The 27909-nt window shown below is 38.1% G+C and overlaps 1 long non-coding RNA gene across 1 annotated transcript in view; it reads left to right on the top strand.

Moving 5' to 3' along the window:
• Positions 1-1961: 1961 nt before the first annotated feature.
• Positions 1962-27909, top strand: part of LOC143660374 (uncharacterized) — a 187219-nt gene continuing 161271 nt past the window's right edge. The window contains exons 1-2 of the long non-coding RNA XR_013163992.1: positions 1962-2282; positions 14565-14700. This is a non-coding gene — a long non-coding RNA (uncharacterized LOC143660374). The remainder of the gene's footprint in view (positions 2283-14564; positions 14701-27909) is intronic.

Genomic DNA, 27909 nt, shown 5'->3' with positions numbered 1-27909 from the left:
TGTGTTAGAATAAAACTGAAATAGACCTAGTTGAACAAAACCTAAAAACGGGCCCCATTGGTAACAAATTGATCTCACCGATATTTCAGTTGCCACCCAGGATAAAAGCAACAGTCTTTAGATGGAGATAACACAATACATAGTCTCTATAATATGCCATTGACTATGTTCAGCACATGATAAAAAATGACCAAACATGACAAGAAGGAAGAAAACTTGTCCAATAATCAAGAGAGAATGTAGGCAGTAGAAACAAACCTAGAGATGATCTAGAGTTGGTGGGAAAGAACTTCAAATAACTGGAAGATATATTAAAGAGAAGAAACGATGATAAAGACATGTAAATATTGAGTAAAGAGAGAAGTATCATCTATGTAAAGAAGTCAATGAAAGTTCTACAAGTAGCAAAATACAGTAAATGAAATAAAGAACTCAGAAAATGAGTTTACCTGTAGAATGGACACAAGAGAAGACAGAATTACTAAACTCGAAGAGACCAAAGCAAAAGTCAATACACATGAAGGATGAATAGCAAAAGATGTGCAAAAAGGAAACTTGGGATATTGTCACAAAGTTTTGTGTATGTGTAACTGGAATCCAAAGAAGTGAGAGAAAAGAGGACAGAAATTACATTCGAATAACAGTCAAAACTTTTCAAATCCAATGACAGATGTTATAGACAGAGAACCTCAATTAACGCCAAGCAGATTAACTTAAAGGAAAGCCACAACCAGGCAAATCACATTCAAACTGTTGAACATCAAAGAAAAAGTGAAAATCTTTAACAGCTGGAGAAAAAAGAAACATTGCTTTCAAGGTAAGAAGAATACAAATTTTGCCTGACTTCTTAACAAAAATTATGGAATCAATAAGAAATTGAATTTATTCCTTGAAGTGCTTAAAGGGAAAGAAAAAAAAAGTCCTGCAAACTCGAATGCTATTTCCTAGAAAATCATCTTCCAAAGTAAAGGTCAAATAAAAACATTTTCAGTCAAACATAATCTCAGAGAATTTATCACCAGTAGATCTACATGCTTTGTAAGAAATATTAGAGGAAGCCCTCAGGCTAATGGAAAAGAATCCCAGAATGAAGCAAAGACGTGCAAGAAGGAATAAACAGCTCTAAAACATTTAAATAGACAAAACATTGTTGACTGTTTAAGGAAACATGAATAACAAATGCTTCATGGAGTTTAAACAGACGTTGGAGTAAAACTGATAACAATAATAAAAAAGTTACCCAGGGGAAATGGAATTATATTTTGGGTGTTCAATAATTCTAGATATGATAAAAATAACATTGCAATAACGTTGCATTGTTAAGAATATATGTTATAATTTCTAGAGGAAATGCAAAATTTAATAAAAAGTAGAACAAAAGGATATGAAATGAAATAAAGCAGGAATATATATGAAATACAGGAGAGTCAGGAAAAGAGAATTGAGGAAACAAAGCCTAGCTCCCTGCTCATCCTCACCCCTGTGCGATCACTGTTCTCTCTCTCCTCTGAGATACTTATTGTAAGTATCTTGGACTATCTGATATTGTCCCACAACTCTTGAACATTCTGTTCTTTTTTCCTGCACTCTTTTCAATTTTAATTTTGAAATTTTTAATATTTTGTTGATATTCACACACCATGCATGTCATCTGGCTCCCAATATTTTTCACTCTTTTTAACCTTGTGTTTCTGTTGAGTAATTCATACTGCATTTCACTAATTAGTTCCTCAGTTGTGCTAAGTTCTCTGATAAGCCCAATAGGGTTTCTTTATGTCTACCATTTTTTTCCCTAACGTTGGTATTTGTCTCTTATGGTTTCCTTCTCTCTGATAAAATTACTCATCTGTTCCCATATATTTCCCATCTTTTCCAGTATTCCACTGCAGCTTTTAACAAATTAATACATATATATGTATACTTATACACCCATATATATATATTTTGACAACAAATTTATCTCTGAGTCCAGTTCTTTTAATTAGTTTGTCACTTGACATTTTGTTTATTATTTTTAATTCTTGTTTGTGGCTCTCATAACTTTTGTTAGAAAAACTTTCATATTTATGACAGTAGAGACTGGGGCAGATAGTACTTAGGTCTGGAAAAGGACACAGCTTTTCTTGCACTATACTTTTAGTGTGGCATGGGCATCTTGTTGCTATGGTTACCATCAGTGCCCCACTACTTTGAATTCTCCCAGCTCTCCTTTAGGGCAGAGGCAGGTTGTCAGAGGACTTTTCTCAATGAAACTGCTTCCCTTTCAGCTTTAGGCTTTTCCTGTGAGTTGGACCTCAGAAATGTTTCTTTTGAGGCACTTGCCTCTCCTGTTGTGTTCAACTGTTGTTAGCTGGTGTTTGATGCTTTTAGCTTGGCTGGGGGATGGGGGGCTATAGGAAATAATCTGTTTTTCCTGCTTGAGCCTCCATCTGCAGCTGTCCCAGTATTACTGGGCTGGTAGTGGAGCTTACCTGGTACCTCCCTGTTGGGAGATGACTCTGATGATGGGAGATGGTTAACAGCCACTCTCTGAGCAGTAGTGGGTTCCTCCTTTTTCCCTGCCCCTAGTTACAGTGGGTTTGACCTGGGACTTGGGGTTGACAGTTTTTGCTCCATAGAGAAGGAACTGGCTGGGACTTTATGTTTTCCCTCCTGTGGCAGCTGTTCCCCTCCAGGCCAGTATACATGAAAGAGCCTTTTATCACCAGCCCCCTCCCCGCCCCCCACATACATATACCCACACATAGTTCTCTACAATGTTCATAGAGAATAGCCTGCGAGTTGGTGCTATTCCTCCTCCTGTTTCTGCGTCTCCCAGGGTTTGTATACCCTCATACTTGCCAACAGCTGTCCTTTAGCAAGGCATTACAAATTTTAGCTGAAATATTCTTACCCACTTTTATGGTTTGCATAGCTTGCTGTGGCGAAGACAGTGAACTGATTTTTCTCAAGGCAAAGTTCTGTCTGTATCAAACCTTTTTGACTCCTGGATGCCTAGCCTATGCTGGGAGAAGTAGTTCTTGGCCAATCTTGGTGATAGAGTTATTTATTTTTTTTCTAAACTCCCTCCATGCACTTGATTCCACACATGGGTGGCTCCTTTGGGGGAGCAAGGACTGTTGCTCCAAGCTGTAGATAAACTCCTAAAACTGTGTGTTTATTGTATAATCTGTAAAAAATTTATGCTCCTTCAGATCAAGTGGGGTTATCCATAAATTTCCCATGGAACTTCCTAACCTGTAGCTGCATGCAGAACTGAACCTTCCTAGGTCCTTCCCAGACAGATATACCTCCAGTATAAATTGCCACAGACTAACTCACACTGGCGGAGCCAAAACAGTTAATCTTTTTAGAGAAATGTACTTATTGTAAGATGTGCTTTAGGGCCTAAACTTTAGAATATACCATTTAAAAAAGAAAGAAAGACTAGAATAAATGACATGGTGGAGGAAAGATCCCCCCCCCCCTTTTTTTTATGCTCAGATACCCACCCTCTTCCTTATGATAAGGTGAATCATTATACCTGTCATGCTCATCTCCATCCCCTTGCCAGTGACAGGTCTCGGAATGGACATGGGAATTATTATGACAGGGAGGTGCGTGTGTCTTTAGGGGTATCTGCTGGGTGGACTGGTTGGCTTCTTTGTTCTTTGGAGGAGACATTGTGATCATAGCCCCTGTCTTTTCATTGGGCTTTGTTGGTTTCCATATGACAGCTGGGACTGTAACAGTCACTCATTACCCTTGCAGAGTAACAAGGGGGAAAGAACCCCACTCTCTGGTTATGTTGTTGAAACACTGAAATACAAAGAAAGCAATCCTAAAGATAACTGAAAAAATATAAAGAATTAAATTATAATACAAACGTTTTAGTTTGCAAGCTGCCGGAACGTGATATACCAGAAACAGAATGACTTTTTTAAAGGGGAATTTATTAAGTTGCAAGTTTATAGTTCTAAGGTTGTGGAAATGTGCAAATTACGGCTAGGTTATGAAAATGTCCAAATTAAGGCATCCAAGAAAAGATACCTCGGTTCAAGAAGGCCGATGATTTTCAGGGTTTCTCTCTCAGCTGGAAAGGTACATGACGACATCTGCTAACTTCCTTTCCAGGACTCTTCAATGGATTCCCCAGGGCTCTGTTCATTCTGTTGGCTCTGTTGCTTCTGGTGGCTCTGAAGCTTTCTCCAAAAAGGATCCCTCTTAAAGGGCTCCAATAAACAACCCCACCTTGAAGGGGTAGAGACACATCTCCATGGAAACCATCTAATCAAAGGTTACCACCCATAATTGGGTGGGTCACATCTCCATGGAAACAATCACAAACATCCCACCCAGCAATATTGAATGAGGTTTAAAGGACATGGTTTTTCTAGGGTGCACAACAGATTCAAACCCAGCACAACAAATAATTTAACATTATGCACCATTCTAATTTTCTTTTGATTAACAAGTATCTTGCTTCCTCTAGTAACAAAATGAAAATGTATTCTAAATGGAAAATAAACTTAATAGTGCAAAAGTACATAGACTTAAACATGGACTTTCCCCTTTATTATAATATCCATTATCTGGGCTGAATTTCATCCCCTTCCCCACCCCTAGCCCCCTCAGATGTAACCACTGGTTATAGTTGGAAATATATTCTTCTCAGTCCTTGTCTTTGCATTTAACTACTAGTTTTATATGTACATAAGTGAATATATAGTTCTCTTTTTAAAAACTGGAGCCATACTATATGTGCATGTCTTCACAGTTCTTTTAATGTTGTTAAGGTATTTCCAAGTCATTATGTGCAGCGCATATTTGTGTACATATGAAAACATTTACAAGACAGACTCAGACAAAAGGATTGGCTGCATCAATAGCTATTACTATTTAAATTTTGTCTGATCCCACAAAATTGCTGTCATGTTACACTCTGAACAAAAGTATATGAGAAAAAGCAATTATACAGTTTTTAGACAACTTTTTGGAAGGCAAAGATGATCAGACTAATAAGTTGCTTTGTGATAGGTATCAGGTCTTACATGTGCATATCCTTTGACACATTAATTCCACTTCTATAAATTAAACCTACAGAAATAATTGCACAAGTGGACAGAGACTTATCGTAAGGATGGCAGATTCAGCATTATTTATAATCATGAAGAATTGGAGACCATTAAATGTCTAGTAAATGGCAGTTGGTTAAATGAGTTATGGTTCAGACAGGCCATGTGCTCAAGAAGAGAGATTTCATATGCCAAATAACCACCCAGCTCAGGGAATGTGTGTTTGAAGACCATAAACCCTAACATGTAATGCTCTTAGCTTCAGCTGCCCCTGGGCAGCTCAATAGACACCTTGCTTGACCAGATAAGGGGTTAAGATCTAGTCAAGGAGGCAATTACATCTAGGATTTCAAATTTATATTCTCAAATGCATTATTGTAATTAAAAAAAAAACCCACAAAAATATCCAAACTCTCTGATTTCAGGATTTAGAAAAGGAATATCAAAATAGACAAATAGGGGTCTGGCAACTGTGGCTCAGTGGCAGAGTTCTTGCCTGCCATGCTGGAGACCCGGGTTCGAGTCCCAGAGCTTGCCCATGCAAAACATCAAACAAACAAATGAACAAAATAGACCAATAAAAATTAGGAGAAAAATTAATTCCGATGAAAGCCTGAAACGTATGCAAATTTAAAATAGAAGCAAAAGTGGAAATGTTTGATAGGTCACATAAAATTGTACAGACCCTGCCAGTTGCATCCAGTATCCATTCTCTTTATCTTGTTTAGTAACAGAAATTTGTTGTTGTTTTTCAAGTGAAAACTAAGCTGCATTTCCAGCTTCCCTTGCCTCTAGTAGCTCTATGACTAAGTTCTGGCAAATGATATATGTAAGCAGATGCCCAGTGCAGGGCTTCTGGAAGGCACATAAAGAGGGCTGGATTTCTGACAAGGTGATCATTTTAACACCCTCTTCTTCCTGCTGCTGGCCAAGAACCATGGATCTCAGTCCTTGGGCTCCATCTTGAGTGATAAGAAGCTTGTAAGGATAGAAGCCAGGACCAGCACAGAGAGATGGAGCCTGGGCCCCCGTGGACCCTGAGGAGCTGGCACATCAGTCCTGGGCTGCAGTCCTTCGGACCTCTAATATCTGAGGGAGAAACACTAACGTTCATCTTTTAAGGCATTGTTACTTATATTTTGTAGTATCCTTCATGGTGTATGTCATATGATACAAATGACTAAGATTTTTTCCTAAAAAAGGAAATCCCTGGCAATCTCAATTAAGGCAGGAGGGGAAGCACAAATATATAAATTTAATAATAAGTAGATTTAATTTCGAATTCAGAAAATATTACAGATTTGTATGAATGTTTCTTGTGTAAATCCATGATAATAAATTTGGAAAATCTGGAAGAAATGAGCAACTTGTTATCAAAACATGACATAGTCCATTTGATCTAAAATGAGGTAGAAAATCTGAACAGACCAATAACCATAGCAGAGTTGAATCAAAATTCATAAGTCATAATTCCTAACTCATTTAAATAACTCCAGACCACAGAAAGATGATAGACAGAATCCATTGTCTAAATTAAGATTAAAAAAATAGCAAAAGAGAAAATTAGACCAATTCCCCCTACAAGCATAGGAGCAAATATTTAAAATAAAATATTAGAAGACTGAACCCCACTATCTACTTACAAACTAATATATGAATAAAAGGGACTAATCCTGTAATGTAATGACTGCAGCAAAAGGCATTTTATCAATGCACTTGTTTTTTTTTTTATATCAACTCACTCAAGGATATCGATAGATATTGAAAGCCATTCAATAAAATGTAGAACTATTGTGTATAACTATGAAGAGAATAAGATTGTTAGGAAATTACTTAAACAAACAAGTGCTATTTACAAAAATTAGCAAATAACATTTTAAAAAATAAAATATTAAGTCCATTGCCCATTAAAAACTGCAGTTGCACATCTTATTGCTTTATTTTAATCTCTTTTGGATATAGGAGCTATTGTAATAGAAACAAAAAATGATGTATTTATAATAAATATTGGAGGAAAAGACATGTTGGTGATGTGGTGTAAGATTAGAAAATTCATGCAACTCTACTAAGAACTATGAAAATTAAAAAGGTAATTTGATAAAGTAGGGAACGCAAGATATAAGCTGCTTTTCTCCATATCCGAAATACTAAATTAAAAACTGGAAATGGGAAAATAAATCACATTCTGAATAGCAACTGGGACATAGGGAATTAATATAACCAGAAATGTCTAAGATATATGTAAAATAAACCTAAAATCTTAACAGACCTGAACAAAATGTAATGCAGATCAAGATCTTTGATGGAACTTAATCAAGCAAAAATGTTAATTCATGCTAGATTAAGAATATAAAATAGATTAAAAAAAAAACCCAAAACAACACAGCTTGTCCAAAACCAACCAACCAAGACAGACAGCTGTAAATTAAAACGCTAGATATGAAATCATAGATAATCTCAGTTTTCATTATTATAATATGAATTTATTTATTTATTTATTTTTATTAATTAAAAAAAGAATTAACAAAACAATTAGAAATCATTCCAATCTACATGTACAATCAGTAATTCTTAATAACATCACATAGTTGCATATTCATCATTTCTTAGTACATTTGCATCGATTTAGAAAAAGAAATAAAAAGACAACAGAATAAGAATTAAAACAATAATAGAAAGAAAAAAAAAAAAAACAAAAACAAAAAACCTATACCTCACATGCAGCTTCATTCAGTGTTTTAACATAATTGCATTATAATTGGGTAGTATTGTGCTGTCCATTTCTGAGTTTTTATATCCAGTCCCGTTGTACAGTCTGTATCCCTTCATCTCCAATTATCCCTTCTCTTTTTTTTTTTTTTTTTAATTAACGGAAAAAAAGAAATTAACCCAACATTTAGAGATCATACCATTCTACACATGCAATCATTAATTCTTAACATCATCACATAGATGCATGATCATCATTTCTTAGTACATTTGCATTGGTTTAGAAGAACTAGCAACATAACCGAAAAAGATATAGAATGTTAATATAGAGAAAAAAATAAAAGTAATAATAGTAAAATCAAAACAAAACAAAACAAAACAAAAACCTATAGCTCAGATGCAGCTTCATTCAGTGTTTTAACATGATTACTTTACAATTAGGTATTATTGTGCTGTCCATTTTTGAGTTTTTGTATCTAGTCCTGTTGCACAGTCTGTATCCCTTCAGCTTCAATTACCCATTGTCTTACCCTGTTTCTAACTCCTGCTGAACTCTGTTACCAATGACATATTTCAAGTTTATTCTCGAATGTCCGTTCACATCAGTGGGACCATACAGTATTTGTCCTTTAGTTTTTGGCTGGATTCACTCAGCATAATATTCTCTAGGTCCATCCATGTTATTACATGGTTCATAAGTTTATCTTGTCTTAAAGCTGCATAATATTCCATCGTATGTATATACCACAGTTTGTTTAGCCACTCTTCTGTTGATGGAGATTTTGGCTGTTTCCATCTCTTTGCAATTGTAAATAACGCTGCTATAAACATTGGTGTGCAAATGTCCGTTTGTGTCTTTGCCCTTAAGTCCTTTGAGTAGATACCTAGCAATGGTATTGCTGGGTCGTATGGCAGTTCTATATTCAGCTTTTTGAGGAACCGCCAAACTGCCTTCCACAGTGGTTGCACCCTTTGACATTCCCACCAACAGTGGATAAGTGTGCCTCTTTCTCCGCATCCTCTCCAGCACTTGTCATTTTCTGTTTTGTTGATAATGGCCATTCTGGTGGGTGTGAGATGATATCTCATTGTGGTTTTGATTTGCATTTCTCTAATGGCCAGGGACATTGAGCATCTCTTCATGTGCCTCTTGGCCATCCGTATTTCCTCTTCTGAGAGGTGTCTGTTCAAGTCTTTTTCCCATTTTGTAATTGGGTTGGCTGTCTTTTTGTTGTTGAGATGAACAATCTCTTTATAAATTCTGGATACTAGACCTTTATCTGATATATCATTTCCAAATATTGTCTCCCATTGTGAAGGCTGTCTTTCTACTTTCTTGATGAAGTTCTTTGATGCACAAAAGTGTTTAATTTTGAGGAGTTCCCATTTATTTATTTCCTTCTTCAGTGCTCTTGCTTTAGGTTTAAGGTCCATAAAACCGCCTCCAGTTGTAAGATCCATAAGATATCTCCCAACATTTTCCTCTAACTGTTTTATGGTCTTAGACCTAATGTTTAGATCTTTGATCCATTTTGAGTTAACTTTTGTATAGGGTGTGAGAGATGGGTCTTCTTTCATTCTTTTGCATATGGATATCCAGTTCTCTAGGCACCATTTATTGAAGAGACTGCTCTGTCCCAGGTGAGTTGGCTTGACTGCCTTATCAAAGATCAAATGTCCATAGATGAGAGGGTCTATATCTGAGCACTCTATTCGATTCCCTTGGTCGATATATCTATCTTTATGCCAATACCATGCTGTTTTGACCACTGTGGCTTCATAATATGCCTTAAAGTCAGGCAGCGCGAGACCTCCAGCTTCGTTTTTTTTCCTCAAGATGTTTTTAGCAATTCGGGGCACCCTGCCCTTCCAGATAAATTTGCTTATTGGTTTTTCTATTTCTGAAAAATAAGTTGTTGGGATTTTGGTTGGTATTGCATTGAATCTGTAAATCAATTTAGGTAGGATTGACATCTTAACTATATCTAGTCTTCCAATCCATGAACACGGTATGCCCTTCCATCTATTTAGGTCTTCTGTGATTTCTTTTAGCAGTTTTTTGTAGTTTTCTTTATGTAGGTTTTTTGTCTCTTTAGTTAAATTTATTCCTAGGTATTTTATTCTTTTAGTTGCAATTGTAAATGGGATTCGTTTCTTGATTTCCCCCTCAGCTTGTTCATTACTAGTGTATAGAAATGCTACAGATTTTTGAATGTTGATCTTGTAACCTGCTACTTTGCTGTACTCATTTATTGGCTCTAGTAGTTTTGTTGTGGATTTTTCCGGGTTTTCGACGTATAGTATCATATCGTCTGCAAACAGTGATAGTTTGACTTCTTCCTTTCCAATTTTGATGCCTTGTATTTCTTTTTCTTGTCTAATTGCTCTGGCTAGAACCTCCAACACAATGTTGAATAATAGTGGTGATAGTGGACATCCTTGTCTTGTTCCTGATCTTAGGGGGAAAGTTTTCAATTTTTCCCCATTGAGGATGATATTAGCTGTGGGTTTTTCATATATTCCCTCTATCATTTTAAGGAAGTTCCCTTGTATTCCTATCTTTTGAAGTGTTTTCAACAGGAAAGGATGTTGAATCTTGTCGAATGCCTTCTCTGCATCAATTGAGATGATCATGTGATTTTTCTGCTTTGATTTGTTGATATGGTGTATTACATTAATTGATTTTCTTATGTTGAACCATCCTTCCATACCTGGGATGAATCCTACTTGGTCATGATGTATAATTCTTTTAATGTGTTGTTGGATACGATTTGCTAGAATTTTATTGAGGATTTTTGCATCTGTATTCATTAGAGAGATTGGTCTGTAGTTTTCTTTTTTTTGTAATATCTTTGCCTGGTTTTGGTATGAGGGTGATGTTGGCTTCATAGAATGAATTAGGTAGTTTTCCCTCCACTTCGATTTTTTTGAAGAGTTTGAAGAGAATTGGTACTAATTCTTTCTGGAACGTTTGGTAGAATTCACATGTGAAGCCATCTGGTCCTGGACTTTTCTTTTTAGGAAGCTTTTGAATGACTAATTCAATTTCTTTACTTGTGATTGGTTTGTTGAGGTCATCTATGTCTTCTTGAGTCAAAGTTGGTTGTTCATGTCTTTCCAGGAACCCGTCCATTTCCTCTAAATTGTTGTATTTATTAGCGTAAAGTTGTTCATAGTATCCTGTTATTACCTCCTTTATTTCTGTGAGGTCAGTAGTTATATCTCCTCTTCCATTTCTGATCTTATTTATTTGCATCCTCTCTCTTCTTCTTTTTGTCAATCTTGCTAAGGGCCCATCAATCTTATTGATTTTCTCATAGAACCAACTTCTGGCCTTATTGATTTTCTCTATTGTTTTCATGTTTTCAATTTCATTTATTTGTGCTCTAATCTTTGTTATTTCTTTCCTTTTGCTTGCTTTGGGGTTAGCTTGCTGTTCTTTCTCCAGTTCTTCCAAATGGATAGTTAATTCCTGAATTTTTGCCTTTTCTTCTTTTCTGATATAGGCATTTAGGGCAATAAATTTCCCTCTTAGCACTGCCTTTGCTGCGTCCCATAAGTTTTGATATGTTGTGTTTTCATTTTCATTCGCCTCGAGGTATTTGCTAATTTCTCTTGCAATTTCTTCTTTGACCCACTCGTTGTTTAGGAGTGTGTTGTTGAGCCTCCACGTATTTGTGAATTTTCTGGTACTCTGCCTATTATTGATTTCCAACATCATTCCTTTATGATCCGAGAAAGTGTTGTGTAAGATTTCAATCTTTTTAAATTTGTTGAGACTTGCTTTGTGACCCAGCATATGGTCTATCTTTGAGAATGATCCATGAGCACTTGAGAAAAAGGTGTATCCTGCTGTTGTGGGATGTAATGTCCTATAAATGTCTATTAAGTCTAGTTCATTTATAGTAATATTCAGATTCTCTATTTCTTTGTTGATCCTCTGTCTAGATGTTCTGTCCCTTGATGAGAGTGGTGAGTTGAAGTCTCCAACTATTATGGTATATGAGTCTATTTCCCTTTTCAGTGTTTGCAGTATATTCCTCACGTATTTTGGGGCATTCTGATTCGGTGCGTAAATATTTATGATTGTTATGTCTTCTTGTTTAATTGTTCCTTTTATTAGTATATAGTGTCCTTCTTTGTCTCTTTTAACTGTTTTACATTTGAAGTCTAATTTGTTGGATATTAGTATAGCCACTCCTGCTCTTTTCTGGTTGTTATTTGCATGAAATATCTTTTCCCAACCTTTCACTTTCAACCTATGTTTATCTTTGGGTCTAAGATGTGTTTCCTGTAGACAGCATATCGAAGGATCCTGTTTTTTAATCCATTCTGCCAATCTATGTCTTTTGATTGGGGAATTCAGTCCATTGACATTTAGTGTTATTACTGTTTGGATAATATTTTCCTCTAACATTTTGTCTTTTGTATTATATGTATCATATCTGATTTTCCTTCTTTCTACACTCTTTTCCATATCTCTCTCTTCTGTCTTTTTGTATCTGACTCTAGTGCTCCCTTTAGTATTTCTTGCAGAGCTGGTCTCTTGGTCACAAATTCTTTCAGTGACTTTTTGTCTGAGAATGTTTTAATTTCTCCCTCATTTTTGAAGGATAATTATGCTGGATATAGGAGTCTTGGTTGGCAGTTTTTCTCTTTTAGTATTTTAAATATATCATCCCACTGTCTTCTAGCTTCCATGGTTTCTGCTGAGAAATCTGCACATAGTCTTATTGGGTTTCCCTTGTATGTAATGGATTGTTTTTCACTTGCTGCTTTCAAGATCTTCTCTTTCTCTTTGACCTCTGACATTCTAACTAGTAAGTGTCTTGGAGAACGCCTATTTGGGTCTAATCTCTTTGGGGTGCGCTGCACTTCTTGGATCTGTAATTTTAGGTCTTTCATAAGAGTTGGGAAATTTTCAGTGATAATTTCTTCCATTAGTTTTTCTCCTCCTTTTCCCTTCTCTTCTCCTTCTGGGACACCCACAACACGTATATTTGTGCGGTTCATATTGTCCTTGAGTTCCCTGATACCCTGTTCAAATTTTTCCATTCTTTTCCCTATAGTTTCTGTTTCTTTTTGGAATTCAGATGTTCCATCCTCCAAATCACTAATTCTATCTTCTGTCTCTTTAAATCTATCATTGTAGCTATCCATTATTTTTTCTATGTTTGCTACTTTATCCTTCACTTCCATAAGTTCTGCGATTTGTTTTTTCAGTTTTTCTATTTCTTCTTTATGTTCAGCCCATGTCCTCTTCATGTCCTCCCTCAATTTATCGATTTCATTTTTGAAGAGGTTTTCCATTTCTGTTCGTATATTCAGCATTAGTTGTCTCAGCTCTTGTGTCTCATTTGAGCTATTGGTTTGTTCCTTTGACTGAGCCATATTCTCAATCTTTTGAGCGTGGACAGTTATCTTCTGCTGCTGGCGTCTGGGCATTTATTCAGATTTCTCTTGGTGTTGGACCCAGCAAGGTTGTAATATTTTTCTGTGAAATCTCTGGGTTCTGTTTTTCTTATCCTGCCCAGTAGGTGGCGCTCGTGGCACACGTTTGTCTGCGGGTCCCACCAGTAAAAGGTGCTGTGGGACCTTAAACTTTGGAAAACTCTTGCCGTCCTGGGGGTTCGGTAGCCGAAGCGGCTTGAGCCGGCCCGGGGTCCGAACGCATGGAGGGTGTCCGAGCGCAGGGAGGGTTGCTGGTCGCCGCAGCCAGGGAAAGAGCCCGTCCGAATTTCCTAGTCGGCCCTGGGCAACAAGCGTGGCGGGAGGGCGCCAGCGGCAGCAGCCCGCCCGAGAGAGTGCACGTTCCCCGGGAGTCACGGGGTCACCGTTCTCCGCGGCCTGGGGGTTTCCGATCCAATTCTCTCAGTTGGTCCGGGGGCTGCGCGTGGTGTGGGCGCCAGTCGCCTTGGTTTCAGGGGACCGCCTCTCCAATTCTCCCAGCCGGCCCAGGAAGGGGGAAGGGAGTAACTCCGGCCGCTTGCCACCCCGCCCGGTAAGGCCCGCGCGCCTCGGCGATCTCACCCGAGCTGCTTCTCTCAGCCAGCCAGCCGTTCCAGGATGGGGTACGCTGTCTTTTTTATCTCTGTTGTGGCTTTGGGCGCTTTCTGTATCGTTTCTACTCCCCTAGTAGGTGTCCTGGAGACGAAACTAAGATCCGCGCGTCTTACTAAGCCGCCATCTTCCAGGAAGTCTGAATTTATTTTTTTTCAAGTACTAAAGGTGGGGGAGTCAATGATGAAATTTCTCTTCATAAGAGGAAAGTGACACATTTTTATAACAAAGGAATATGTGGCTGTATCATCAGACTGGATGGCTCTGTCAAATAAGAAGATCCATTTGGACCTGGAAGGAAACTTCAGTCTTCCTAATGTATCAGAATTTAATGAGATCGTGTTTATCTCTATCCTCAGGTGTCTCGTTTTCTAGCTAGAGGAAATAGAAAGGTACACAAATGTTATAAGAGCATGTGATAATTTGCATCAACAGAAGAACAAGTCACAGAATTAGCATTGAGGAGGGAGTAATTGAGGGGATGGGATGAGGGGTGGTGACTGTGGTGTCAACTTATCTAGGCGTTTTCCAGTGCGCATGATGGAAAGGGCATCCCAGGCACATTTCATCACAAGGAGGCTGGAAATGACATGGGCTGAGCCGGGAACTTGGAGTCAGCTGGTACTGGCTAAGTTTAGGCGTGAAGCAAGGAGTGGTGGAAAGGGCAGGAAAGGTAGACAGTAGCCAGATTAGTTAAAGGATAAAATAATCATTTTACTAATTCAGTCCATATTTTGGTAGGTGGTAATTAAGCAGGACCGAGACCATGGCCTCAACTGTATTCCTTCATAAAATGAAACTTCAAGGTTAAAGTCAAGAACCTGAATGGAGCCCTGTGGTTTAGCAGACACTGGGCCATTGGATCCTTGAGAAACCAGTTAAGTAACTTGTCTAAGGTATAAGACAAGCAAGAGCTTGTCCTCTTTATTAATGCTATACAGGCTAAAGATTCCCTCGGGAAGCTTCCTGGACCTCCTAACCTGATATAGAAAATCTCTTTGTCTCTACTCCTGGTTTTCAACTTTTATCATAGCAGCTACATACTGTACTGTCCAGGTCTTTTCTGTCCCATCCCATACTATTCCATATATGATGTTGAACTGTAACAACTAACTGACTCACTGATTTACTTCTCTGTCTCTTCGATATTGATCATAAATTCTTTGATGAATGGAGTACTCCCCTTGTAGTCCTTATATCTTCAGCTTCAAGATTAATGTTTGGGACACAGTAATAGGTGGTCAAAGAGCATTTTTGATGTACTGACTGTCTGATTGTCTGAATGAATGGAAAATGGAATTCTGTACTTCATCAGCTGATGCATGAGTTAACATAGGGTAGGAATTATAGATTTGGGAATGATTTTAGGTGACAGTGAGAAGAGCTGTTTTAATATTCTCAGAGATGTTCCCAAGACTTGAAATTATTTTTATTTTACTATTTTTCTTAATGAACTTATTTCTGATTTATATCTGTATAAGCTATATGCTCTTTTAAGAGGTGATTTCCAGACTTATGAAAAATATTATTTCAAATTATTTGTTGATGTTGACTAAATATAAAATGATTGGAACAGGAAAAAAGAGGAGCATGCTGAGTATTATTTTAAGGAGCAAAAAGAATCTAGAACCCTCTCGTAGAGAATACTCCTGAGGCCTTACTCCTTGGCTCTTAGTGGCTGTCGCTCCAAAAGCAAGACCATTTGTGACCCACTTATCCAATCTCAGTCACAGTCCACACTGGACATTTGCTTTTGGGTGCCTTGGCCCCAACTTCACAATGTCTCAAAAGCCCATGTCCAGGTGCACATTGCCAGAAGGAGCACAGGATTCATACTGAGATGTACAAGGCTTCAATCCTGGCACTGAGGTGGCCATGGCAGGTATGTAATCTTTTTGAAATATCTTCTTCAGTTGAATAGGAATCTCAGTAGTTATTTCACAAAGTCGTTGTGAGTGATAAGATAACTTGGCATTGAGTGCCTGGCACAAAGTAGCCCCTCAGTTAAGTATAAATGCTGTTCACCCCTCCCCTCACTTCAAACTCAAATGGAGAACATACATCCCCATTGTCTTATCAGTGGCTTTGCTTTTTCCAGTGATAAGAGCTGGAAATTAGAGGCTTAGAAGCCAAATTTGAATCCCAGTGGCATAATTCTTTAATGGCCAAGTCAACTCAGGGTCTCTCCTGTTCTCAGTCACCCAGGCCCCAGCCTTCCCTAGAATCCTTCACTCTTTCCTGTCTGCGATACTGTTTCACTTGTTCTCTCCTCCTCACAGTAAACTCGGTATATGTCCTGTTGTTACTTGGTCTTGGAAGGCCAAATGCCCATTCCAAGTTCATTGTACCATTAGTGTGTCAGTCAGGACCCAGCATCAGGGTTCAGACCCTTGATCCTTCTTTCATACTGCCTCCTTCTAAAATCTCTAAATTTGGAACTCAGGCCTCTTTGGTGGTGAAATTGAGCAGAACAGGAGAAATGAGTGCTGAGACGCCCCACCCCCACCCCCAGAGCTTAGGCCACTGACTTCCCTTGCCCCTCACACCCCTGTAGGTTGAGGGACCATCTTACACTGTTTGGCCAGGGCCCGGGTCCACGATCAAACCATTCTGTCCATGTCTGTATAAACTGTGCAACACCAGCTCTTGTCAGTCACTGAGTTCCAACCTTGGGTTTCTACTGGATTAGACCCAGTAAAGCAAGTAGAATATATTACAAATTGTTGTCTGGAGAGAAATGGGGTGGTGATCAAAGGCTAGCATGGATCACAAAGGCTTTTGTAAGCCAAACATAGGATTTGGGTTTATTCTTAGATCAGTGGGAAGACACAGAATGCATTTAAGCAGACAAGTGACATGATCAGAGTTGTGCTGTAGAAAGTAAAGATCTCGCTGCCTGCAACATGAAAAATGGGTTAGTGAGACCTTAAGGAAGACAGTTGACTAGGCTCTCCCAGGTGGCTGGGATCCAGAGATGGCTGCCTCTGGAGGGCGGTGGGGGATGGAAACCTAGTTCCTACTTGTACTTTGTGTCAAGTCTTCAGCTCTTAAGGACCCTGCATTCCAGAGCAGGGAGGGGGACAATGAGCAAGTAAACATGCCAATGAACAAGATAATTGCAGGAGTAATAGATGCTGTGAGGAAGCTAAATAGGACAGGGCAAGCTAATGTGCCAGTGATAGGAACTAGAGGCTATTGAGGTCCAGAAAAGCCTCTCTGATAAGGTGTCATTTAGCCTGAGATGTAAATGATAAGTAAGAGGCAGCCCTGGGAACATCTGGAGACCCTGTCCATCCAGAGGACATAGCAAGTTAAAATGCTTAGTAGCATGAAGGAACTCTGTGTGTAAAGAAATGTCAGAGAGGTGGGCAGGGTCCAAGACATGTAGGGTCCTATGACTTGAGCTGTGAGGGAAGAGAACAAAGTGAAGGTTGGAGCCCAGGGTTGTGGCTTGGGTACCTGAGTGAGTGATGAGGCCTTTCCCTGAGACCTAATTAAAACCTAGTATGTATCAAATGCTTCTGTGAACTGACCCATTGTTGGTTAAATGCTAAGTGGACAGTATGGACTGGTAGTTTATTGTTATAACAAATGTCCTATCTATGGAACTTGTAAATTTTTTAAAAATGTTTTTCTAGGTAAAGCCCAATAACCCATTTTTCAGAGATAAAAGTCCTCTCATAGTCTCTGAAAATAACCTCATTTGTGACTTTGGGCTTGCCAGAGATTGGGTGCCTTACTGTGTTTGAAACTTCTTATATATTATTTGCTTTCAGTTCATCGATAGTTACATTTTTAAAAGGCAACAGCTTAGAAAAAGAGGAAGAAGACTGGAGGGGATTGGTGTGAAAGCTGGGAGAATCTTTTGTTTCCTGATTTTAGAAATTTTCTAAGAAGATAAAATAAAAACTGATCTTTTTTTCAGGAATTTCACTAGTCAGTAAATATTGACTGACCATGCATAATGGTCCATATTTATCCTTGTGTTGGGATCTGTGCAAAATATAAGGTCCCATAGCACACCAGCTCCATGTGGTAGATGAAATAAACTCTTTGGTTTGGAATTTAAGGTCTTCCAACATTGAACCTTGACCCATCTTTCTAGGCTCCTGAGCACACGTGCGTTGATAATAAAGAAGAAGGTCTAGTGCCTACCATGTTCTGGACCTTTCCAAAACTTTCCTCTTTCTCTCTATGTTAGGGTTCTTCAAAAAAAAACCAAACCAACATAAATATGAGGAGATTATAGGAATTGGTTCATACAACCATGGAGATTAGCAAGTCTGAATTCTGTAAGGCAGGTCTCAAGTTGGGAACTCTGATGAAGGTGATAGATTAACTCTCCAAGAGAAGCTGGATGGCTGAAGTAGAGGTAGAAAATTTCTTTCAGGCTGCTGAAATCCTCATTTCAACCTTGATGACCTCCAGCTGATAGATGAGGAGATTCTTCTTATGGTGAAGGCAATCCCCTTTGTTTATTGTAGGTGCAGCCAGCCATAGATGCAATCACCTAGTGATTTAGGTCCATCTATGAAATGCCCTCATAGTAACCATCAGGCCAGTTCATACTTGATCAGATAATTGGATACCATAACCTAACCAAACTGACCCATGAAATTAACCATCACATTCACTAACAATTTACAATATGAGCTTATTATCTCTATTTCATAACTGAAAGGAAACTTAGAGATGCTCTTCAAGCCATGTGGCTGGGAATGAACAGAGCAAAGAATTCAACAAAGCATCTCTGAATCCGAAGATCAGACTCCTACTGTCACTCCAAATAATGGTCACAGTCCAAATTAATCTTATGCTTGCATGTACCTCTAGACCTTTTTATATATTATTAGAAAGCTTGAGGCTCAGTAAACACTATAAAGTTTTAAGGCCTTTAAATATAGGCTATTAACAATGGTGATTCTGTGTCCTCAAGCCAATTACCTACCTCTTCAGCTGGAGATAGGGAGATTGGTAAAAGCTGTTGGGCATTAAATCATGTCACTCACTAAAAGCGTCTTTCCGGTTCAAACTTCTGATCCTATGGGTATGAACCCATTTATAAATAGGGCCTTTGAAGGTGTTTATTGTTAAGGCACACCCAAAAGAATGAGGGTGGGCCTTAATCCTCCCCTTAAGGACATATAAGGCTGATGTCCTTATAACCAAAGAAAATTGGACACAGAAAAAGAAGCCCTTGGAGCAACCAGAAGCTAAAGTCAACAGGACCAAGAAAAGGAAGGAGAAGACAACACCCTTGAAATTGGACAGAAAAGCCAAGGACCAAGGATTACCAGCAGTCAGCCCCAAAGTGCCACTGTGTCACTTGGGGAGAAAGCATTGCCTTGCTGATGCCTTGATTTTGAAACTTCTCCTAGCCTTAAAACCATGAGCCAACGAATTCCCCTTATTTAAGTCATTGTATGGTATTTGTTTTAGCAATTGAGAAACTAAACCAGTAACCAAGTAAATAAGATAATATCCATGCTAAAGGGTAAATGCTTTTTATGTGATAAATCAAAGAAGAAAGGAAAATGAGGTGTTGCAATAGAGGCTGTCTGGGAGAAGGCTACTTAATTTAGAGTTTTGGAGGATGGTGTCTATGAGAAAGATCATTTCAGCAAAACCTTGAATGATTAGAGAAGGCCTGCCTTGACCTGAAATAGAGGGTGGATGTCAAATGCCAGATTTTGAGATACCCATAGTCAGTGGTACCTGGGTTCAGAGAAGGAGGAGCTATTAGATTTTGAAGACCTCAAGAAAACATAATTGTTTCCAGGGATAAATCTGAAAATACTGGCTGGAATAAGAGATAGAAGCCAATTGTGCACAATCACAGAGAAAACGGTCTCTTTCCCTGCTCCCAGCCATCCCACTGATTCTGGTGGTTTGATTGATGGTAAGCTATGCTAGGAGATGAGAATGGTTCTTTACAGACTTCAGATTTATCCTCATTTTCAGGAAAAAACAAACCTCTCTACTTAGGCCTGCTGGTCTAGGTAGGTTGGAAACATTGTTTTGCTGCAAGAAAGATGATAATTTCCAACAACCACAGAGCAACAGGGACAAAAACATAGTCCAACAAATTAGGTTTATTGTCTTGGTGCAAAAGGAGAGACAGGCTAGGTGAACCATGAAGTGTCTTTTGGTAAGAAGACAGGGGGTGGATTTCTATGAGGCTTGTCGTTGTTCTGAATGATTCTTAGCAAGGGCCGGGGGAAGTGGGAATCAGTTCTGAATTATTTGCTGTCACGAAGAGTAATCTTTGTTTAGGAGGTGGATGCCGCAAAGGAAGACTAGGGACATTTTTTTTAAGACATCAGTAGTAACTCAAAGAAGGAGGTCATGTCATTATAAACTTCCAAAGCTGCAGCATGACCTTTAGAGAAATATTCTTTACTGTTAACTTTGCAGGGCTTCCCTGTGTCTGTTATCACAATATGTTTGATGCCAGAGCTGATATTTACAACGGCAGAGACAACGTGAGAAACATTCTGAAATTTATAGGAAATCAAGGATGGAACCAGTAGTGATTTTACTTCAAATATGTGTCTATGGCACACAATAAACTCATCAAATACCCACAGTCTGACTTGAGTTAGATTGACTATCTTCCAGCCAAGTCAAAGTGGCCGTAATTAGGACTGGACTCTGAATTGGAATGGCCTATTTTGAATTCAAATACTCTCTATCATCTAACACAATTTTACTGAGTTGTCTATACATCATACAGTCCATCCAAAAGTATACAATCAACGGATCACAGTATTATCATGTAGTTGTGCACACATCACCACAATCAATTTTAGAACATTTTCATTACTCCAAAAATAGAAATACAAATCTAAAAGACCCTAAAACATTGCATGCCTTTTATCTGCATCCTCCCAACCCCTCATTATTGACCCTAGTATTGGTGTGGTACATACTTGATGAAGAAATATTAAGATATTGCTGTTACCAGCAGTCCATAGTTTGCAATGGGTACATTCTCTCCAATATATCACTCTATCATTAACTGCTTGTAAGTGTTGTGCATTTGTTTTAGTTCAAGAAAGAATTTTTTTATATATGTACTGTTAGTCATAGTCGTTGTCCAATTAACCACAAGATTAGCCTCCGACAATCTTTCTGGTGACATGCATGACTCTAAACTTCCCCTTTCTTCCACATTCAGCCACAATTCAGCGCTGTGAATGATCCTGACGATAACATGTTACTGTCACCTCTGTCCAATTCCAAGCATTTATGTTCAACCTAGTTAAAAATTCTGCACATATTAAGTAATCGCTCCTCATTCTCTAGCTTCATTCTAACTCCCGGTAACCTATATTCTAGATTTTACATCTATAAGCTTGCATATTATAAGTAGTTCATATTGGTGAGATCATAAATATTTTTCATTTTGTGCCTGACATTTTATTCAACATGTCCTCAAGGTTCATCCATGTTATTGCATGCTTCAGGAGTTCATTCCTTCTTATTGCTGAACAATATTCCATCATATGTGCATACCACATTTTGCTTATCCATTGTTCTGTAGATGGGCACTTGGGTTGTTGCCATCTTTTGATAATTGTGAATAATGGCCTTTACGAACATCAGTGTGCAAATGTCTGTTCATATCCCTGCTTTCAGATCTTCTGAATATATACCAAAGTAGCAGGATTGCTGGATTGTAAAGCAACTCTATACTTAGCTTTCTCAGGAACTATCAAACCAACCTCCCCAGTGGCTATAACAGTTTACACTCCTACCAGCAGTGAATAAGTGTTCCTATTTGTCCACATCTTCTCCAGCACTTGTAATTTGCTGTGTGTTTAATAGTGGCCATTTTATTAGGTATGAAAGGATATCTCACTGTGGTTTTGATTTGCATTTCCCTAATAGCTAGTGAAGCTGAGCATCTTTTCATGTGCTTTTTAGGCCATCTGTATTTCCTCTTTGGAAAAATGTCTGTGTTTTTTGCCCAATTTTAAATTGGGTTATTTGTCTTTTTATTGTTGAGTTGTAGGATTTCTTTATATATCCTGGATATCAAACCCTTATGAGATATGTTGTTTCCAAATACTTTCTCCCACTGAATCAGCTGTCTTTTCACTCTTTAGATGAAGTCCTTTGAAGCACAAGAGTATTAAGTTTTGAGGAGATCCCAATTATCTATTTTTTTCTTTTCTTGCTTGTGCTTTGGGTATAAGTTCTAAAAAACTACCATCTATCACTAGATCTTGAAGATGTATCTCTGCATTTTCTTCTGGGAGTTTTATGTGACTTTTCTTATGTTTAGGTCTTTGATCCATTTTGAGTTAATTTTTATATAGGGTGTGAGATAGGGGCTCTCTTTCATTGTTTTGAGTATGGCTATTGAGTTCTCTGATTGTTGTTTTGTTCTCCATTTCGTTTATTTCTGTTTTAATTTTGCTATTTCTTTCATTCTGTTTTCCTTGGAATTAGTTTGTTTTCTTTTACTGGCTTCTCAAATTGTTCAGTTAGACCTTTGGTTTTATCTCTTTCTTCTTTTAATTAAGGTGTTTAGGGCTATAAATTTGCTTCTCACCACTGCCTTCGCTGCGTTTCATATGTCTTGATACGTTTGTGTTCTCCTTTCCATTCATCTCAAGATATTTACTGATTTCTCCTGTAATTTCATCTTTGACACACTGACTGTCTAATAGTTTTTTGGTTAAGCTCCATATATTTGTGAAATTTCTAGCTCTCTGGCTTTGATTAATTTCCAGCTTTTGCTCCATTATGATCAGAGAAAGTGCTTTTTGTATTTTCAGTCTTTTTAGATTTATTAGAACCTGTTTTGTGTCCCCACATGTGGTCTGTTCTGGTGATTATTCCATAAGCACTTGAGAAGAATGTATACCCTGCTGTCTTGGGATGCAATGTTTTATATTTTTCTTTTAAATTTGTTCTTCTACCATATTATTTAGGTTCTCTGTGTCCTTACTGATCCCCTGTTTAGATGTTCTGTCTATTGAAAAGAGTGGTGTGTTGAACTCTCCCACTGTTATTGTAGAGGCATCTATTACTCTGTTCAGTTTTGCCAGTGTACTTTGCGGCACTTGATTAGTTGCATAAATATTAATGATTGTTATTTCTTCTTGGTGAATTGGCCCTTTTTGTCTTTTATGAAACATTTGTATTTAAATTCTATTTTGTCTGATATTAGTATAGCAGTCCCAGCTTTTTTTTTAAGGGTCCTGTGCAGGTCCTCCATCCTTTCACTTTCAAATATTCTGCCAATCTGTATATTTTGATTGGGAAGTTTAATCTATAACATTCAAAGTTATTACTATAAAGACAGTACTTACTTCAACCTTTTATGCATTGGCTTTTGTCAGTTCTTTTTTTTTCCTCTTTATCTTTTTACTTACCTTCCTAATAGTTTTCATTTCTTTACCCTCCTCCAGGCCTTTCTCTTGACTTTTCTTTTCATCTGGTAACTCCCTTAGTAGTTCTTTCTGGCTGGTCTTTAATTTTTTATTTTATTTAATTTTTTTTGGCATGGGCAGGTCCCAGGAATTGAACCTGGGTCTCCAGCATGGCAGGTGAGAATTCTGCCACTGTGCCACTGTTGCACTGCCCTGGGCTGGTCTTTTATTAAAGAACTCTCTCAGTGTCTCTTTTTCCGTAACTATCTTAAAATAGCTTTGCTGGATAGAGAATTCTTAGCCTGCAATTTTTCTCTTTCAGTATCTTAAATATATTGTACTTTTGCCTTCTCACCTCTGTGGTGTCTCATGAGACATTAGCACTTAGTCTTATTTAGCTTCCCTTGTATGCAGTGAGCCACTTTCTCTTCCTGCTTTTAGAATTTTCTCCTTCTCTTTGGCATATAACAATCTGATTAGTAGGTTTCTTAGAGTGGATCTACTTGAGTTTATTCTGTTTGGAGAACATTGGGGTTCTTTCATTCATAAATTTATGTCTTTTTATAAGGGTTGGGAGATCTTCAGCCATTATTTCCTCAAATATTCTTCATAGATCTCTTCCTTTCTCTTCTTCTAGGACACCTATGATGCATATATTTGGGTGTTTCATGTTGTGTATCATTTCCCTGAGACCCTGCTCAAATTTTTTCCATTTTTTTCTCCAATTCAATTCTTTGGTCTGTTTGAATTCAGTTGCTCCATCTTATAGCTTATTGATCCTTTCTTCTTCCTCTTCAAATCTGCTGTTGGGAGTGTCTCTAATATATTTTTGTTTCAACCACAGCATTTTCTGTTTCTATAATGTCTTGTTATTTTTCTTTGTATTCTTTCAAATTCTTCCTTATGCACTCTCTCTGAAGGGCAAACTCAGCAAACTCACCAGGAATGAGGTGGGGCAAAGAAATTCAGGCCAAGGCTTTATTTCAGGGAGAAACAGACCCGCCCAGGCAGCATTTCAAGAGAGAGAGAGAGAAAAACAGCTGCCCTGAAGTGGTAGGGAAAGGGTTTTTAAGGCTTAGGGTTAGGGAGTTGGGAGCCAAGGCTTAGTTAGGTCTCTATTGGCTAGTTTTCAGAAATAGGGAGCTAACTTAGAAGTTGGCAGCTTTCCATGGGAAAGTTTAAAATTTAAACACTGCTTTAGGCGTACAGGGTTGTAAATGCTGGGGGACGGATAGTGAGTAAGGGGAGTTTACGCATGAATGCATTTGCCAGAGAGTGGAGGCTGAGTAATGGGAGGTTATTGCAAGAGGGCAGCTGATGGAGGGTGAAGGAGATGCCAGGCTGGCATGGTTTGGGGTGGGAGAGGCTTTCTGAAATATTTGCCAGGGGTGGGTTACATCCTGGGGGAAAGGGTTCCTGTCTACCAGGCCTAACACTATCTTTTAATAATATCCATTATCTCTTTATGCATATTTTCCTTCATTCTACAAAAGAGAATTAAATTGGTCTCCTTAAACTGATTGAGAATATTTGTTTGACAATCTTTGATTTTTGTTCTAAACTCTAAATTCTGTCTGACTTTTAAATTTTTTCCTTTGACTGGGCCATGTCTTCCTGTGCTTTAGCGTGCCTTATGATATTTTTGCTTTATCTAGTCATCTGGTTGTGTTGATGGATTTATGTTGAAAGTCAGTTTTTCTTTTGCTTAGAATTTCGTTGTTCCTGGGCTTTGTATTAGGGAACTTCTTAGACAGTTGCACTGTCAGTATTTCCCATACAAAACAGAGCTGGGTTCCTGTGCAGGGTTTGTGGACCAGCTCTAATGGGCCTGGGATAGGGTATGGAGAAACTCCAAAAAGTCCTGTTTTCCCCTGTACTTTCCAGCCTGCCCAATGGATGGCTATCTCTGGATACTTATTCATCCTCAAAGGCTGTTTCACTCATGGAACCCAGCAGCATCTGACCCTGAGGGGCTGAAAATGTGGGTATTCTGTTTACTCGGTTCACTGGCCAATATCTTACTTAGTGTTGCACTGTGTCTCCCTCTGTACTTGGGGCAGACACCTCCCACAACTCTCCCAATCTAAAGCAGTTCCCCAAGCAAGGATTGGGCTGGCCACTGCTTTTTCCCCCAAGGGTAGAGGATGGGTACCAGGAGCCATTGTTGGAATTAAGGTCTCTGCCCATGTTTTCTCCGTCCCTTCATCTTCCTGACCCACAGATCTCCAAACAGTTGATTTGGAAAGTTTCTTCCTGGCTACTTGCTTCTTTTAAAAAAGAGGGTTCTGCCATTCCCCCCCTAATCTTCCATTTTAGAATCTCCTTCTTGGTGCCCTGTTGTATTCTTTTCCTCTTCAACAGCTTATGGCCTGTAGTGGGTCCCTGTGGACTTGGATCTCTGGGCTGGACATACCTGGGGATCTGTCTCACTACATGAGAGAGTTTGTAGTTTGTGTCCCCTGTGGGAGGCGGGCAGGATCACAGATGCTGCCTCTGGGCACTTCCCATACTGTGTGGGACTGAGTGAGGGGGAGGAAAGAGGACCAGCCAGTCTGGGATGGAAGTTTCCTTCTCCATATTTTTCTCTTTCTTTGAGTCGATATTTGTGGGATCCTTCTCCAGTTTTTACCTTCCTCCAGAGTTCTGAGCAAGTGATATTTGTCCTTTTTTTACTGAATTTCTGGTGAGAGGTTTTCAGTAGACGACATCACCTCTCTATTTTTTTATTGAACCAAAAAAGCATTTGGTCAAAAATATTATCCAAGGAAAAACAACCTAATAAACTGATTAAAATGAAAATTTTTTTTTGATGATATTAAATAATTAGTGTTTTTTTTTAGATGGTAATGGTATTGGTTTTTTTTTTTATTAATTAAAAAAAGAATTAACAAAACAATTAGAAATCATTCCATTCTACATGTACAATCAGTAATTCTTAATAACATCACATAGTTGCATATTCATCATTTCTTAGTACATTTGTATCGATTTAGAAAAAGAAATAAAAAGACAACAGAATAAGAATTAAAACAATAATAGAAAGAAAAAAAAAACAAAAAAAAAAACCTATACCTCACATGCAGCTTCATTCAGTGTTTTAACATAATTGCATTACAATTGGGTAGTATTGTGCTGTCCATTTCTGAGTTTTTATATCCAGTCCCGTTGTACAGTCTGTATCCCTTCAGCTCCAATTATCCCTTCTCTTTTTTTTTTTTTAATTAACGGAAAAAAAGAAATTAACCCAACATTTAGAGATCATACCATTCTACATATGCAATCATTAATTCTTAACATCATCATATAGATGCATGATCATCATTTCTTAGTACATTTGCATTGGTTTAGAAGAACTAGCAACATAACCGAAAAAGATATAGAATGTTAATATAGAGAAAAAAATAAAAGTAATAATAGTAAAATCAAAACAAAACAAAACAAAACAAAACAAAAACCTATAGCTCAGATGCAGCTTCATTCAGTGTTTTAACATGATTACTTTACAATTAGGTATTATTGTGCTGTCCATTTTTGAGTTTTTGTATCTAGTCCTGTTACACCGTCTGTATCCCTTCAACTCCAATTGGCCATTATCTTACCCTGTTTCTACCTCCTGCTGGACTCTGTTATCAAGGACATATTCCAAATTTATTCTCGAATGTCTGTTCACATCAGTGGGACCATACAGTATTTGTCCTTTAGTTTTTGGCTGGACTCACTCAGCATAATGTTCTCTAGGTCCATCCATGTTATTACATGGTTCATAAGTTTATCTTGTCTTAAAGCTGCATAATATTCCATTGTATGTATATACCACAGTTTGTTTAGCCACTCTTCTGTTGATGGAGATTTCGGCTGTTTCCATCTCTTTGCAATTGTAAATAACGCTGCTATAAACATTGGTGTGCAAATGTCCGTTTGTGTCTTTGCCCTTAAGTCCTTTGAGTATATTCCCAGCAATGGTATTGCTGGGTCGTATGGCAATTCTATATTCAGCTTTTTGAGGAACCGCCAAACTGCCTTCCACAGTGGTTGCACCATTTGACATTCCCACCAACAGTGAATTAACCAATTTAACCAATCTACTTTTTTAATACCAGGGCATCAAAACACTCTCTGCTTGACATAGCACCGAAGACCTCTAGACTTAGAGCAAAAAAGCTCTGCATTTGGAGATATGTATGGCAGACAAATACCAAAAGGGTACCCATAGATATTAGGAGTTTATTAGATGGAAGCAGAGTATAGGTCCATCCACTAAGGGGAAATATTTTCAGATGTTATGCCAGGTGCTGGGAAGACAGAGAAATGACACTGTCAACATTCTCATTTGTAGAATAATTAAATGAGGCTCAGAAAAGGTAAGGTACTTAAACAAGAAATATAGTTAGTAATTTGCTAAACTGGGACTTGAACTCATTCCTGTCTGATCCTAATCCCTGTAAGTAAACCTTTGTTGGATGGAAGAAACCAAGTCTTTGGACAGAGCCATCTCTAAGCAACTATTGTAGATGCCTTTTAGCTCTTTTCCCTCACACAATCCTTTTAAAAGTCTTTTTTCTCTTCTCTTTTTTTTTTTTCCAAGAAAGGCATTTTTAGATTCCTCCAGGTTCAAAGGGAAAATTAGGCTTCAATGGAGAACCAGAAATTGACTGAACTGATAGATGATTTTCAGTTGAGTACCCTTTGTATTTTCTCATCCCTGG

The sequence above is a fragment of the Tamandua tetradactyla genome, chromosome 16 (assembly GCF_023851605.1).
Source record: "Tamandua tetradactyla isolate mTamTet1 chromosome 16, mTamTet1.pri, whole genome shotgun sequence".
In the NCBI taxonomy this organism is placed as follows: Eukaryota; Metazoa; Chordata; class Mammalia; order Pilosa; family Myrmecophagidae; genus Tamandua; species Tamandua tetradactyla.
Note: the sequence above shows the minus strand (reverse complement) of the source record. Positions and strands in the feature narration are given on the sequence as shown.